General features: G+C 44.4%; 1 pseudogene; it reads left to right on the forward strand.

Moving 5' to 3' along the window:
• The window catches only part of LOC143639720 (G-protein coupled receptor 143-like), a 37,178-nt pseudogene extending 22,479 nt beyond the window's left edge, over window positions 1-14,699 (forward strand).
• The last annotated feature ends 1,360 nt before the right edge of the window (window positions 14,700-16,059 follow it).

Raw genomic sequence — 16,059 nt, forward strand, 5'->3', positions numbered from 1 at the left:
CGTAGTGATTATCATTAAAAAGATAGAGAGTCAGGGGTTTAACTCAGTAGTAGAGCACTTTTATCATCTTTTTTGTTGTTGTTGTTAATCCTGGGGATCAATTACAGAGTGCATGCTAGGCAAGCACTGTACCACTGAGCCACATCCACAGTCCTTTCTGTTTTTCAAATTTTGAGACAGGGTCTTGCTAAGTTTTCCAGGCTGATTTCAAACTTGTGATCCTCCTGCCTCAGCCTCCCTAGTAGCTGGAATAATAGGCACATGTCACCATGCCTGGCTCAGCATTATATAAAATTCTAAAGCATTATTGGAAACCCAAATGTCAAAGTAAATTATGGTCTTTCATATTTTGTTTTTTTCTTTTTCCTTTTTATTAAAATTGGGGTGCCAGGGATTAAACTCAGGGCCTGGTATCTGATCAGTATACACTCTACCACCAAGCTATATCCCAGCCCTTGGCTTTCGTCTTGTTGAATGTGACCCAGAAGTTAAAAAGGATGATTATGAAGTCTCTGTATTAACTGGAAAATGTAGCCTGAAAATAAAATTGAGATTAATTATTATTACATAAAAACATGTATAAAAATACTGGCACCCCCTCCCCCGGTATTTTCATCACATTTCATGTGTATTAGGAGCTGTTGGCAGGGAGGTATGCTCTGAGCCATGCAAAATTGTTATTTATGTTGTTCTGAATTTGGAAAAATGTCACTTGAGATGACTTTCATAAGCCCACATGAGCCCTCTTGATCTGTGTGTTTTGGCTGAGAGCTTCACATGGCTCCTCTGGCTAGCTCTATGGCATAATGTTACCCCAAGAACCTTGACTGAATCAAATTCTGACCTGGCAGCACCAGGTGGAAAGCCACAGGGAAGCAGAGGTCCAAGATGGCTGGTTCTATCACCTTCCTTGCTTGCATTTCCTCTCCCCCCCTTTCCTTCCCCTTCCTCTCCTCTCCTCCTGGTCCTCTTCGTCCTCCCCTTCTCTTTCTCTGGCCCCCACCCATCCTTTCTCTTCTCTCCCTCGCACTCTCCCCACTTCCTCTATTTTCAGGAAGCCCTTGGAGATACAGAACCTACTATGGCCAATCTTAGTCTTGCCCCAAACCAAACAACCCATTTGTTCTGAGTGAGGGCAGCCCAGTGGGCGTCCTGAGTGGAGCCTGGCACTATGTGGCAACTGAAGGCTCTACTTCCTGTCCTGCTTCACTGACTGCTGCATCTTTTTGCCTTTTCTCCCAGGGGATACTGAATCCCGCCCAGGGCTTCCTCTTGTCTCTGGCCTTCTATGGCTGGACAGGATGCTGCATGGGTCTCCAGTCTCCCAAGATGGTGATCCAGTGGGAATCCATGACGACTTCGGCAGCCGAGGTGGTGGGCTCTTGCGTGCGCCCTGAAAACCTCACTTGCAGGAAGGTGGCTCCAGTCGGGGGACACACTTCTGATGAGGCCCTCAGCATGCTGTCAGAAGGTAACTTACGCTCCACAGGCCAGGGCAGGAGTGGTGTGGCACACCAGAGCTCCGTGGCCAATCCTTTATCAAACACTGAGGAGCAGAGGGCAAATTACAATAGTCCATGATGACTCTTCCATTTTGTCAGCCCCCCATCCTTTTAAGATTTGAATGATACCTTTCCTTTAATTATTAAGCCCTGTAGCCTGTGTTTATTATAACTGGTTCCCAATTGGGCTGAATGGCATTTTGAATAGTGATAAATTGTCACTTTAAACCCTTTGATACTTTCGCTGTGAGGTGATGAATGCTATGACACGAGCTCTTTAGATTACAGGTACACTTCTCTGTCCAGCTCACTGGGGCATGTAGGGCAAAAAGCCAAAGAACCAGTACCAGCTTTTCCAATTTATTCTGTTCACATAGCACTGTGATTGTCAAACTGTGCTTTGTGGAACCCTGATGTGATGCTTCAGGCATCTAATAAATGATTCAAATTCCATTCCAAAACTCACAGTAGAATCTGTGATTAAATTGAATACTTCAAATGTGTTGACTAGCAAATACTAGCCTGCCCACATATTAACTTGAGTTAACCTAGTAACTGAACTGATTTGAATGTGGAGCTCAGAATAACTTTCTCCTGTCATCTTTAAGGGATCACCGTACAGGGATGGCAGAGGAGAATTACTTAAAGGCTACTGCACGTCAGCAATATGGCCATTGAAGTTAGATGTGACACCATCAAGTCAAAGCAAAGAAAGTGTTAATTGTTCAAGTTGGTACATGATGGTAACTTTCAGCTCAGATTTCAGTTTTAAAGTTTTGAATTAACTGAGGTGTCCTTATAATTCTAATTGATTACCAACGTTTATTTTTCATAAAATTCAAATTATGACTAAAGAAGTACATTTTTGCTAACATATACCTCTTACAGTTTCCTTGTTATGCTTTGTTTTAGTGGGGGAAAAAAAAGATATTTGGGTTAAGGAAATAAGTTTGGAAATCATACACTGAAAGCCATGGAGACTTATTTATTTATTTATTTATTTATTTGAGAGAGAGAGAGAGAGAATTTTTAATATTTATTTTTTAGTTTTTCGGTGGACACATCTCTGTTTGTATGTGGTGCTGAGGATCAAACCCGGGCTGCACGCATGCCAGGCGAGCGCACTACCACTTGAGCCATATCCCCAGCCCAAGCCTTGGAGTTTTAACTAATGATTTGTAATGTCTAAGTAAAATCAGGCTTTTTGAAAGTGTGAATCTAAAACTTTCCTCTACCCAACATGAATCAGTGCGTGCACACAAACATACACGCACACACTCACACACAGGAGACCAAAGAGAAACAATACGCTGTCCAAGCTACTTTTTTATACCAAAGTATAATGTTGAATTTTGAAGTCAGAAAACTTTGAAGAAAGATATCTGGAAATGGCTACAAGAGCTCTGTTTTCTTTTCCATTCCTACTATTTAAATATTTTGAAGAAAGTTTCATTTTTAGGTGACAAGATGGGTTAAAGAAACATGGTGATGAATTGATGGATTGATTCCATGAGACAGAATTGGTCATAATTGGGATCCTTGAAGAGAAACAGAAATACTTCAGGCAATAGTTATGACAGATGTACTTTGTGTTTACAGACTGTTCTTTGTTTGTGGAGCTGAGCATGGAATCCAGGGCTCATGGATGCTAGGCTAGGCAAGCCTTTATCCTGGAGCCATTCCCCCAACCTCTGGATTTTCTATCTAGTAAACACAGTGCATTAAGGATGACAGACCCACCAGTTGGAATTGCTGTTAGCATGCTATTACCGATACCACCTGAGTTATGAGCCCAAAATTGCCATCTGGAACTACTTGGCTTTGTTGGTTTTCCCTTTCTGGTGGATTAAGGTGGCTGAGTCAATCTTTGACAGTCAAATAAAACACTTAAAAGAAATAACAATAAAAACTATATCCCAGTCTGCCCTGGGGCACTCCAATCACCATGGGCAAACAGCATCAATCATATTCATTCTTTTGAGAAAGCTGTTGCCTAGGTCTGTGCTCACAACTTAGAAATTTTTATATGGAAGTTTTACACAACGCAAATGAACAGCCAACAGAAAAATAAACAAGGCAGTAATTCCTGGATTGCCTTACCTTCTCCTTTTATTTAAAAAAAAAATTATTTTTTTCCCTGGTGCTGGGGATGGAAGCCAGGGCCTCATGCATGCCTACTAGGCAAGCACTTTGTAACTGAGCTGCACCCCCAGCCCTTCTCTTCACTTTGACATAGTGTCATCCTTCACATTTCATTTCCAAAAAGGAGCTTTTCTTTGAAATTTGAACTCTATTTGTTTCATCAGTTTATATCTTGAAAAACAAATAGAAGAAGGAGACATCTGAAAAAAAAAAACAACAACAAACTTTGAGTTTGCATAGTGCTCCCACTAGAGAAGTTGGACATTTCACAATGGTATCTTCCTTTCACATGGAAAGTTAGAGATCTCTTATCTTTTCATCTGTAAAAAAATGCTGATTTCCCCCTCTTCCTTTTCTTTTTAAGAGAACTGAGATTTGGGCTGGGGATGTAGCTCAGTTGGTAGAGTGCTTGCCTTGTATGCACAAGGCCCTGGGTTCAGTCCCCAGCACATACACACACACACACACACACACACACACACAGAGAGAACTGAGAAGATGCAAGAGCTTCCCTAGCATGCCAGAGGACCTGGGTTCAAGTCCAGCATGATGCACACACAAGGTTGAGATATAACCTATATAACATAAAATTCATTCTTTTAAAGTGTACTCTTTAGTGGTTTCTGATATGTTTACAATGATGGGTAACCACTGCCACTAAATCTGGATTATTTTTTATAACCTCAAAAAGAAACCCCAAGGCCCTTAACAGTTAATTCCCATTCCCCTTTCCCAGCCATGGCAACCAGTAATCTTCTGTCCCTATGCATTTGCCTCTTCTGGACATTTCACATAGATCTGTCCTTTGTGTCTGATTTCTTCTAATTAGCAAAGTTTTCAAGGTTCATCCATGTGGCACACGTGTATCAGTATGTTGTTCTTTCTTTGGCTGAATAATATTCCATCCATCATATGGATCTACCCAGTCTGTGTTTTAAACAACTTTGGCTGACTGCCAAGGATTCCATCAGGCTCTGAATTAGGTGCCACAGGTTATAGACTTTGCTCTTAATTATCTCACAGTGTACTGGGTAAATTAAACAAGCTTTTAAAAATAAAAATTCTATCCTAGTAACAGACTAATCCATGTAAATACTTGTTTGAAAGAACTGGGTGGAATAAGAAAGCAAGTAGGGAAAGCCTTTTGAAAAAGACAAAATACAATACTGATTGTATTTTTAATTTTGGAAAGAATTTCTCTTAAAATGGCAGCTGTCAGGCTAGGGATGTAGCTCAGTAGTAGACTGCTTGCCTACCACATAAGAGGCCAGGGTTGCATCCCCAGTCCTGTCCACCAGCATCCCCCGCAAAAAAGAGGCAGTTGTCATTTTAGACACCGGGTGATGTATTGTTAGCTAATGCCTGTTAAGTCAGTTTTTGGAAACACAGAAGTTTGTAAAATCAACAACATCTCCTGCAGAAGTATGCAGTGGAGGTGATATGAAGGTGCACTAAGGCTCTTAAGTGTACATTTAGTCACCCTTGAAATATTAAAATTAAATTTGTCCCTAAGAAAAACTATTTGATATTTATTTTAAATAGATTTTTAGTTGTAGATGGATACAATATGTTTATTTATTTATTTTTATGTGGTGCTGAGGAGCAAACCCAGTGCTTCACAGGTACAAAGTGAGCACTCTACCACTGAGCCACAACCCCAGCCCCCCATTTGATATTTAAAAAAACCCAAATTGTCCCTAAGGCACAGTCCCCACCATTTTGTGTGGTAACCCTCAGAAAATTTGCATATGTTGCTCAAAAACAAAAAAAAACTTCCAAAATAATTTTTTTCCCCTTTCAGAAATTAAATCATTTCAAAGTTTTGCTGTTTAGGACACTTAAGCACATTGGAAATGATTTCTGTGTGACTTTGGGCAGTCATCAGCCCATTGGGGACAATTTTAAGAGTTCTTCTAACGCTTCCCTGGACAGTATGTCTCTGGTAGTCACTAGTCTGTCATCTGAGAATGTGCTTTACTTCTCTGTTGGTGGAGGAACTTCCAGTGTCATTCAAATATATTTCCCAGGGACTATGCCGTCTCATGGGACTTTTTGGCATTTGCATCCATCCATCTCAACTTGTAACAATCCTGTCTTTCCATGATACCCCATATCTCACCCAATTCATTGTTGCCCCTACATTCACGTCTTTCCCACAGTCCTCTGTCCTGTCCCACAATTCCTTGCTTCTCCCACAACCTGGCTTGACCTACAATCTTTAGTTCTGTCCCACAATTCCTTGCTTCTCCACAATCCCGTTATCTCCCACAATTCTTAGTTTCTTCCATAATTCTGTTATACCCAAAGTGCCCATCTTTCCCACAATCCTTTGTTCTGTTCCACAGTCCTTTGCTTCCGTCACAATCCTCTGATCTCTCCTAATTTCTCCCACAGTCTCTGCTCTAGTTCATAATCATCTGATGTTTCTTTTCTCCAAGAATCTGCTTCCTCTGTGTGAGAAAGAAATTGAGCAATCATTTGCCCTGAACCACAGTACCTTCTCCCAGAATCCTGTGTGTCTTCATTATCCCATGACCCCTCCCTTGTTTCTCCTGGAATTCTTTGTTCCCTTGATCTCCCACAATCCCTTGCTTCTCCCACTATTGTGTTCTCGTCTTTCTCCCAGAATCCTCTGCCCTGGCCCGCAAGTTCTCCTTTTTCCCAGAATTATCTGTTCTCTTATTTCTCCCACAATGCTCCCACAATCCTGTTCTCACCTTCCTCTCAGAATCCTCTGACCTGACCCACCAGTCCTCCTTTCTCCCAGAATTATCTGTTCTTATTTCTCCAAGAATCCTGTTCTCTTGACTCTCCCACAATCCCTTGCTTCTCCCACAAATCTGATGTCACCTTCCTCCTAGAATCCTCTGCCCTGACTCACAAGTCCTTCTTTCTCCCAGAATCCTCTGTTCTGTTTCTCCCAGAACCCAATGCTTTTCCCATAATCCTGCACCTTCCTCCCAGAATCCTTTGCCATGAACCACTAGTCCTTCTTTCTCCCAGAATCCTCTGTAAACTAGATTTCCCCCAGAACCCTTTGCTTCTCCCACAATTTTGTTCTCACCTTCCTCCCAGAATCCTCTTGTAATAAATCACCAGTCCTCATTTCTCCCAGAATCCTTTTTTCTCATTTCTCCCACAACACTTTGCTTCTCCCATAATCCTGTTCTCACCTTCCTCCCAGAATTCTCTGGTCTGACCTTCAAGTCCTTCTTCTTCCCAGAATCCTCTGTTTTCTATTTCTCCCACAACCTGTTACTTCTGCCAGAATCCTGTTCCTTTTATTCTCCCATATTCCTCTTCATACCTTCCTTCCAGAATCCTCTGTCCTGATCCTCAGTCCTCCTTGTTCCCACAACCTTTTGCTTCTCCCACAATCCTTTTTCACTTTCCATCCAGCATCTTCTGCTCTAACCCATAAGTGTCCTTTCTTCCAGAATTCTCTGTTCTATTATTTCTCCCACAACTCCTTACTTCAACCAGTATCCTGTTCTCACCTTTCTCCCAGAATCTTATGTTATGACCCACAGTTAGTTCTTTCTCCCAGAATCCTATGTTCTTTTATTTGTCCCACAACCCTTTCCTTCTCCCAGAATCCACTGTTCCCTTAATTCTCCTGCAACTCGTTACTTTTCCCATAAGCCTGTTCTCCACCTTCCTCCCAGAATCCTCTGACCTGAAAGTCCTTCTTTCTCCCAGAATCCTCTGTACACATGATTGTCCTAGATCCTTTTGCTTCTTCCACAATCCTGTCTCACCTTCCTCCCAGAATTCTCTGCCAGGAACCAGCAGTCCTCCTTTCTCCCACAATCCTCTGTTCTTATTTCTCCCACAATGCCTCTTCCCCCAGAATCCTCTGTTCTTTTATTTCCCCCACAATCCCTCACTTCTCACACAATCCTATTCTCACCTTCCTCCCAGAATTCTCGGTCATAAACCACCCTTCCTTTTTTTTAAAGAGAGAGTGAGAGAGGAGACAGAGAGAGAGAGAGAATTTTTTAATATTTATTTTTTAGTTATTGGCAGACACAACATCTTTGTTTGTATGTGGTGCTGAGAATCGAACCCGGGCCACACGCATGCCAGGCGAGCGTGCTACCACTTGAGCCACATCCCCAGCCCAACCACCCGTCCTTGTTTCTCCCAGAATCCTTTTTTCTTGTTTTTCCTACAATCCCTTGCTTCTCCCACAATCCTGTACTCACCTTTCTCCCAGAATTCTCTGCTCTGACCTGCAAGACCTTCTTTCTCCCACAATCCCTATTCTCTATTTCTCCACAACCCCTTGCTTTTCCCGGAATCCTGTTTCCCTCATTCTCCCACAAGCCTGTTCTCACATTCCTCTCAGGATCCTCTGAAATGAACCACCAACCCTTCTTTCTCCCAGCATCTTCTGTTCTTATTTCTCTCACAACCCCTCTTCCTCAACAATGCTGTTCACTTGAGTCTCCTACAGTCCCTCACTTCTCCCATCATCCTGTTCTCACCTTCTCCCAGAATCCTCTGCCCTGACCTTCAAGACCTTCTTTCTCAAACAGCTTTGCTTCTCCCATAATCCTCTGCTCTAACCCATAAGTTGTTCTTACTCCCAGAATTCTCTGTTCTACAATTTCTCTCACAACTCCTTGCTTTGATCAGAACTATGTTTCCTTAAATCTACCACAACCCTTTATTTCTCGCTCAATCCTATTCTTACCTTCCTCCCAGAATCCTCTAGGACCTGTGAGTCCTTCTTTCTCCCAGAATCCTCTGATGGCTTGATTCTCCCACAATCCCTTGCTTCTCTCACAATCCTGTTCATACCTTCCTCCCAGAACCCTCTGTCCTGACCTACCAGAATCTCCCAGAATCCTGTGTAAAATGGATTCTCCCATAATCCCTTGCATCTCCCAGAATCCTGTTCTCCCCTTTCTCCCAGAATCCTCTGCTCTGACCAGAAAGTTCTGTTCTCTCAAATCTCCCACAATCCTCTGCATCTTCAAGAATCCTGCTCTTGCCTTCCTCCCAGAATCCTCTGCTCTGACCCAGAAGTCCTTCTTTCTCCCAGAATCCTGTTCTTACCTTCCTCCCAGAATCCTCTCCTCTGACCTGGAAGTCCTTCTTTCTCCCAGAATTCTTTGTTCTCTGGAATCTCCCACAATCCCTTGCATCTCCCAGAATCCTGTTCAAATCCTGTTCTCCCCTTCCTCCCAGAATCCTCTGCCCAGAGCCGCAAGTCCTTCTTTCTCCCACAATCCCTTGTGTCTCCCAGAATCCTGTTCAAATCCTGTTCTCGCCTTCCTTCCAGAATCCTTTACTCTGACCCAGATGTCCTCCTTTCTCCCAGAATTCTCTGTTCTCTTGAATCTCCCACAATCCCTTGCGTCTCCCAGAATCCTGTTCAAATTCTGTTCTCCCCTTCCTCCCAGAATCCTCTGCTCAGAGCCGCAAGTCCTTCTTTCTCCCACAATCCCTTACGTCTGCCAGAATCCTGTTCAAATCCTGTTCTCGCCTTTCCCCCAGAATCCTCTGCTCTGACCCGGATGTCCTTCTTTCTCCCAGAATTCTCTGTTCTCTAGAATCTCCCACAATCCCTTGTGTCTCCCAGAAGCGTGTTCTCCCCTTCCTCCCAGAGTCCTCTGTTCACAGCCGCAGGTCCTTCTTTCTCCCAGAATCCTCTGTCCTCTCAAATCTCCCACAATCCTTTGTGTCTCCCAGAATCCTGTTCTCGCTTTCCTCCCAGAATCCTCTGCTCTGACCCGGAAGTCCTTCTTTCTCCCAGAATCCTTTGTTCTCTTAAATCTCCCACAATCCCTTGCGTCTTCCCAAATCTTGTTCAGGCCTTCCTCCCAGAATTTTTTTTTAAACTTTTTTAGTTGTAGATGGACGCAACACATTTGTTTTTATTCGTTTGTATTTGGTGCTGAGGCTCAAACCCAGTGCCTCACACATGCTAGGTGAATGCTCTACCACCACTGAGCTATAACCTCAGTGCCCCCTCCCAAAATCTTCTACTCAGATCAGCAAGTCCTTCTTTCTCCCACAATCTTCTGTACAAAAGAGTCTCCCAGAACCCCTTGCATGTCCCAGAATCTTGTTCTCACCCTCCTCCCAGAATTCTCTGCTGGGACCAGCAAGTCCTTCTTTCTCCAAGAATCCTTTTTTTTTTTGCAATTAGGAAGTCTTTTATTTTTTGTAGTTGTACACAATCACTGTATTTTATTTTTATGTGGTGCTGAGAATCGAACCCAGGATCTTGCATGTGTAAGGCGAGTGCTCTACCACTGAGCCACATCCCCAGCCCCACTCTGTTCTCTTGAATCTCTCACAATCCCTCATGTCTTCCAGAATCTAGTTCTCACCTTCCTCCCAGAATCCTCTGCTCTGACTGGCAAGTCATCCTTTCCCCCAGAATTCTGTTCTCTTGAATCTCCCACAATCCCTTGTGTCTCTCAAAATCCTCTGCCATAACCCACCAGTCCTTCCTCCCAGACTACTCTGGTTGCTTGATTCTCCCATAATCCCACACTTCTCCCAGAATTGTCTGCTCATTTACTTCTCCAATAACTCTTTGCTTCTCCTACAATCTTTTTTTTTTTTTTTTTTAAAGAGAGAGTGAGAGAGGGAGGGAGAGAGCATTTTCATATTTATTTTTCAGTTATCGGCGGACACAACATCTTTGTTTGTATGTGGTGCTGAGGATCGAACCCCCCGGGCTGCACGCATGCCAGGCAAGCGCGCTACCGCTTGAGCCACATCTCCAGCCCCCTCTCCTACAAGCTTATTCTCACTTTTCTCCCTGAATCCTCTGACCTGACTGCAAGTCCTTCTTTCTCCCAGAATCCTCTTTTTCTCCCACAACCCCTTGCTTGTTCCAGAAGCCTGTTTCCTTCATTCTCCCACAATCCTGTTTGTGCTTCCTCCCAGAATCCTCTGCTAGGACTGCCAGTCTTTCTCCCAGAATCCTCTGGTAGCTTGATTCTCCCATAATCCCATGCTTCTACCAGAATCCTCTACCCCTTTCTCCCAGAATCCTGTTCTCACCTTCCTCCCAGAATCCTCCAGTGACTGCAAGTCCTTTCTCCCAAAACCCTCTGTTCACTTGGTACTCCCACAAGTCAGCTCACCTTTCTCCCAGAGTCCTTTGCTCCTTCCTGATTCCTTGGTTTTCCCCATAATCCTCTGTTCTCTCCCCCAGTGCCTTATTTCTCCTACAATCCCATAATTCTGTTTCTTGAAGTTTTTTTAAACAATATTTTGCCTCCCCCATTGTTTCTCCACAATTCCTCCCCACCAATTCCATTTTCTCAAATCTTTTCTCCTAAATTTGCATTTTTTCTTTTTAATATTTTTAGGTGTAACTGAACATTTTTATTTATTTTTATGAGGTGCTGAGGGTCCAATGCAGGGCCTCACATGTGCTAGGCAAGTGCTCTACCACTGAGCCACAATCCCATCCTCTCTGCCACAATTTCTATTTCCCTGAAATTCTCATTTTTCTCATAACTTTTTCATTTTTTCTCATCCTCTTTTCTCTCCCTAACAATTTCCATCTTTCTCAACATAACTGTCCCTCCATTTTCTCCCACAATTATTTTCCACTGTTTTGAGAAAACCTAAGAGCCCAAATGGATGTCATTTAACCTTTCCTACATGTGTATGTGGATTTTAAATAATGTATTACAACAAAGGCCTGCTGATACATGGAATTTTTAAAAAGTTAAAAAGCTTTCCAAAACTAAATGAATATTCTCAGGCTACTACTTTCAAGAGAGCACACGCCAAAATCCCTCTCCTTTCCGCTTCCACCTCTTTCTTTCACAGTTTAAGAGGAGTCCATTGATTCATTCAAAGGACAATAGCAATAAGTGAGGGAGTGAGGTGCTTTTAGATTGGTTGAGGCTTATTTCTGGCAACTCAGAAAGCTGTAGTGGTGAAGGTGGGTGCCCTGATGGTGGTAGGAAAGCAGGGAGAACCCCTTTCTAATACAAGGTGGGCAAAGCTTCCAACAGGAGATGTTGGAGAACTCAGAGGTTGCCTTCAAGGCCCTTTCTTTTCACTGCTTCTGAAAAAACATCATGTCAGCATGGACTTTCCCTTTTTCCTCTGTTACCTGCAAAATTTCTTCTCAAGCCACTGTAGGCCAATCATCTCCCCCGTGTAGTCATGTTGTGAAGCACCTTGCAGTTTTCCAGTGGTCTGTCCTCCAAGTAGTGCCTTAGAGTGCCCAAGAACTGGACATTGTGCTACTTCCCAATGCAACCAGGGAAGCTTTCCTTGCATAGCAACCTGCTTTCCCTTCGCTTCCCCCTGAAAGTAACATGTGGTGGTCCCTGGCTTGTGATCGCTAGGAGAGCATCCAAGAGAACCCACCCCAGAGCCTTGGGCTCTCTTGGATAGGTCAGGTCTAGTCTGACACCTTGAAGCATCTGGGCCCAGGTCTTGTATGCTTTTCCAAGGCTCACCCACAGTGTCCAGAGCTTCAATGCTTCTAAGGAATTCAAGACAAGTCTATGTGGGGCTGGGAGGTTCCCAAGAAACTTTCTGGACTTGTAAAGCTCATTAAAGGGGCCATTTGCAGGGTATTGTTCCTTTGGCATCTTGAGGCCACTATCACTTGTATTTCCTACAGGGACTTGAGATGTTCACAGACTTTGCACCGATAGAGAATTCATCAACATTCTCATTTAACTAACTTCTCAGGGTATTCTTTCTTTGAGAAGATCTTTAAAACTAGAAGAGAAATCCAGATCTGCTTCCAAACCCAGAGCTGCAAGCACCCACGTAACTCAGACAGGGCTGGGCTTGGGTGGCTCTGTGCCAGCAGTATTTGCTTCAAGAAGGTTGTCATGAATAGATATTCTTCCTCCATGAAGCCCCAGGGGAGGAACGAAAGACGAAGACGACCTCAAAGCCATATAACCCACAGCAGTCCCGGGTGTGAGGTCACGAGGGCTTATCCTTAGCTAGACCTTGACCACAAGTCACCATGTGACACGCAGCTGAGTCTTCCTGAAAAGGACCACAGCAATCCCACACGAGTTCTCAGAAGCCTGGGATGTCCTCATAAAAAAAAAGTGGGCAACCCTGGTAAGAATCAACTCTTTGTCAAGTGCCACCAGTCCCTCCACCGGGAATACTCTTCTGGTACCACGTGTGTCTTTCCGAAGTCTTCCCAGCTGGTTCTTGGTAACTCAGTCCAACAGAAGGTCTACTCTCATCAACTCTGTGGGCAAACCAGACCCCCCTTAGGATTTGCCCATAGATGTAGCTCTGCCATGTCACTACTTTCACCCACCGTTTCAATTCCTTTGCCTTTGAGATCATGCTGGGTCCAACTTTCTCACACCTACATTCTGCTAAACTCATCTTCATCAAACCCTGGGAGAAGATCTGAGTGCTGTTTCCTTCACAGTCCACAGTAGGTTTACATGTGTTTATATTGGAGGGATGCTGAAACTCACACTTGCCTTTTTATTTTTTAATATATTTTTAGTTGTCAATATACCTTTATATGCGGTGCTGAGAATCAAACCCAGTGCCTCACACATGCCAGGCAAGCACTCTTCCACTGAGCCACAACCCCCAGCCCACACTTGCCTTCTTTTAAAACTGCTTGATCCCATTTTTCTTCAGAGTAGTCTGAACTAATCCTCCCATACATAATGCTGTATCCAAGTGATGCTGGCACTTACCTGACTGTATTTATCCACTCAACGTGTTTATTGAGCACCTTCTGTGTGCCAGGTGTTAAGACATTAGGGACATTGTGATAACTCAAATTTCCTGTCCAGAGACACTCCATTCTAGTGTCAAAGACAGAGTGAGAAAAATGCAAATAAGTATGTAACATTAATTCTATGAAGAGAGACCTAGCAGGAAGAGGGTCAGAGAGTGGTTTCGGATAGGCAGACCCTGAAGTGTGTCTGAGGAAAAGGTAACATTTGAGCCGAGATTTGAATTTAGTGTAAACTAGAGATTTGCAGGTGGGGGAGAGAGAGAGGTGGGGGGGTGGGGGGGGTGGGGGGGAGGGGGGAGGGAGGGGCAGGGAGGGAGAGATATGCAAAGACACTGGGGCAGGAGCAAGCTGGGAGCGGGGGAGGAGGGAGGGAGAGAGAATTAATGAATGAATGCAGTGTGCCTGCATTCATTTGTGGGTGAGGAGAGAGAGATCCAAGAGGAGGCTGCAGAGATAAGCAAGGCCCATTGATGGGGGGTCTGAAGGCTTTCATTAAGGGCACTCACTTGCCACATAGAGTTGAGGAGGTCACACATTGCATCTTCCACATCAGTATGGAAGCAGACACTCCTGGAGTATGTATGGGATGAAAGAATAATGGTGCCATTTGTGGCAAGGGGTCCTCCCACCACAAATGTGGAAGGTGTGCTAGTGGAATGATGAAACAGACCTTTGAATTGTTGGGGAGGGGAGGGGCAAAGATTCCACGTGGATTCAGTGAGCAGCTCTCCTCCCTCAGCACCTCCCTCCACCAATGGGAAGCTTCCTTTCTTTTGATGGTGGGAACAGAAATAGCCATCAGGACCCAGTATGCAACAGTCCATGCCTGGTCAAACTTTGTTTGCTTAGGGTCTTGCTTTGGTTGACACTGGCTTTGAACTTGCAGTCCTCCTGCCTCAGCCTCCCAAGCTGCTGGGATTACAGGCGTGCACCACCACCCCTGGGTACCAGAATTTTCTTAAGGTTGACTGTAGGCAGTTTCCTGTAGCACTCAGGTAGCAATTAATTATCAACTGCACTAGATGATTCTGCAGGATTTGATTCATCATTGGGAATGATTTGATGAAATGAAGATGAACTGTACCATAGCTTTTTTTTTTTTTCCCTCCTCCAGACCAAACACTAAGACATTTCATTTATGCACACTTGGTGTGCTGCCGAGTCCTAAGGGCATTTTCTGCAGCTGGAGGAAAAACCTTCAAGGATGCAGGTGCCATCAGAATCTTCTCTTTTCCTCTCCAGGTTCTGATGCCAGCACTGTTGAAATCCATACTGCAAGTGGGTCCCGCAAGGAAAATGACGTTGATATGGCTCACCCAACTCAAGGACACCTGTGAAGGGATGTGACTTGGGTCTGGGCTCTGTAGTCCTGAGGCTGTACACGTCCCTTGTTCTCTAGAAGTTCGTCCTTGCTGTCCCGTCACTGCATGGTCAAAACATAGCATCTCTGAAGTCCCACTCTTATTACTGTGTTAGAGCTTCCTCCCGAGAATCCTCTTCATGCCAGAAGATGCCATTCCACATGGACGGGCTTGGGAGTGGAAGGATTCCTTCTAGGCCACTCTGCCTAGTTGGCGTTAGTAGTTCTGAGGCTGGCTGTAATGTGAAGCGTAAGATCCATGTCTTTGGGGGAAGTAGTTACATAAAATAAAGTAATTGTGACTGAGCACCCAGTCCGACTTGGATTCTATCCAAACAAAATACCCAACAGATGCTCTTCCTGCCAGTATGATGCCAAAGAGCAGCAGCATAGAGGACCATAGAGCTGCACAGCATAGCTTTGATCCCCAAATTCCCATGTCATATTGAAACCTGAGATTAAGAAATCCATGGAACCTGACCTGTACTTACAGCACTGCCTACATCTCCACCTTTCCATCAGTTAAAATTTCATCCATCAATTATTTATCTAGAAAAGACTATTTTCCAAAGATGCTGTAGACATGTGTCCCATGGGACCTCCCTTTGTATCTAGATTAGGACTCCCTTTCATTCTAGAAAAGCTGTCCAGATTTTGGAGTCACAAAGCTGCAGGTGGATTCAGAGTTCAATGTGACCTCAGGGATCTCAGGGCAATTTCTGCTGCATCTCCTAAGGGGAGAGGGACCATGCACACCTTGACCAAAAGTCCGGAGGGGCAGAGGTGTGAAGGAGGTTTGTGTTTCCTGGGGGGCTACTGTGTGGTTATGTCAGTCAACTGTGTTTACCTCCATGGTATTGGCCACACAGACTGATTTTGGCTGCTTCTCTGCGTGCAGCCCCCGACCTGGTTCTCCAGTTCTTAGAGCTGCCAAGTGTCCTTCTCATTCATCCTCGTTGGCAAGTAAGAACCCCGACTGGCCTGCTTACCCAGTTACAAGTCCTCCTCGCTGGTGCGTCAAGCAGCTAGCTGACACTCCCAGCATGGTGGTTCTGACTGGGATAAGCTCAGATGAGGATAAGTGGAGACTTCCTCCCATCCTGGCTGCCTACCAGATGGAAGAAAGAACACTAGAGATATGACTTCAGGAAACACAGGAAATGCAGAGATAACAGTGGGCAGATAAACAACAGAGACAGCCTTGGTTTTGAGCCCTTTTCCTATGAGGCTGCAGGCATGTCCATTTGCTGTTTTGTTATTACTTAAGATGCCAGGTGCTACAGTAGGGAGGCTAGGGGAAACGATCCAGGGAAACAGCCATGCTGGTGAGGATAGGA

The sequence above is a fragment of the Callospermophilus lateralis genome, chromosome Y (genome assembly GCF_048772815.1).
Source record: "Callospermophilus lateralis isolate mCalLat2 chromosome Y, mCalLat2.hap1, whole genome shotgun sequence".
NCBI classification, from domain to species: Eukaryota; Metazoa; Chordata; class Mammalia; order Rodentia; family Sciuridae; genus Callospermophilus; species Callospermophilus lateralis.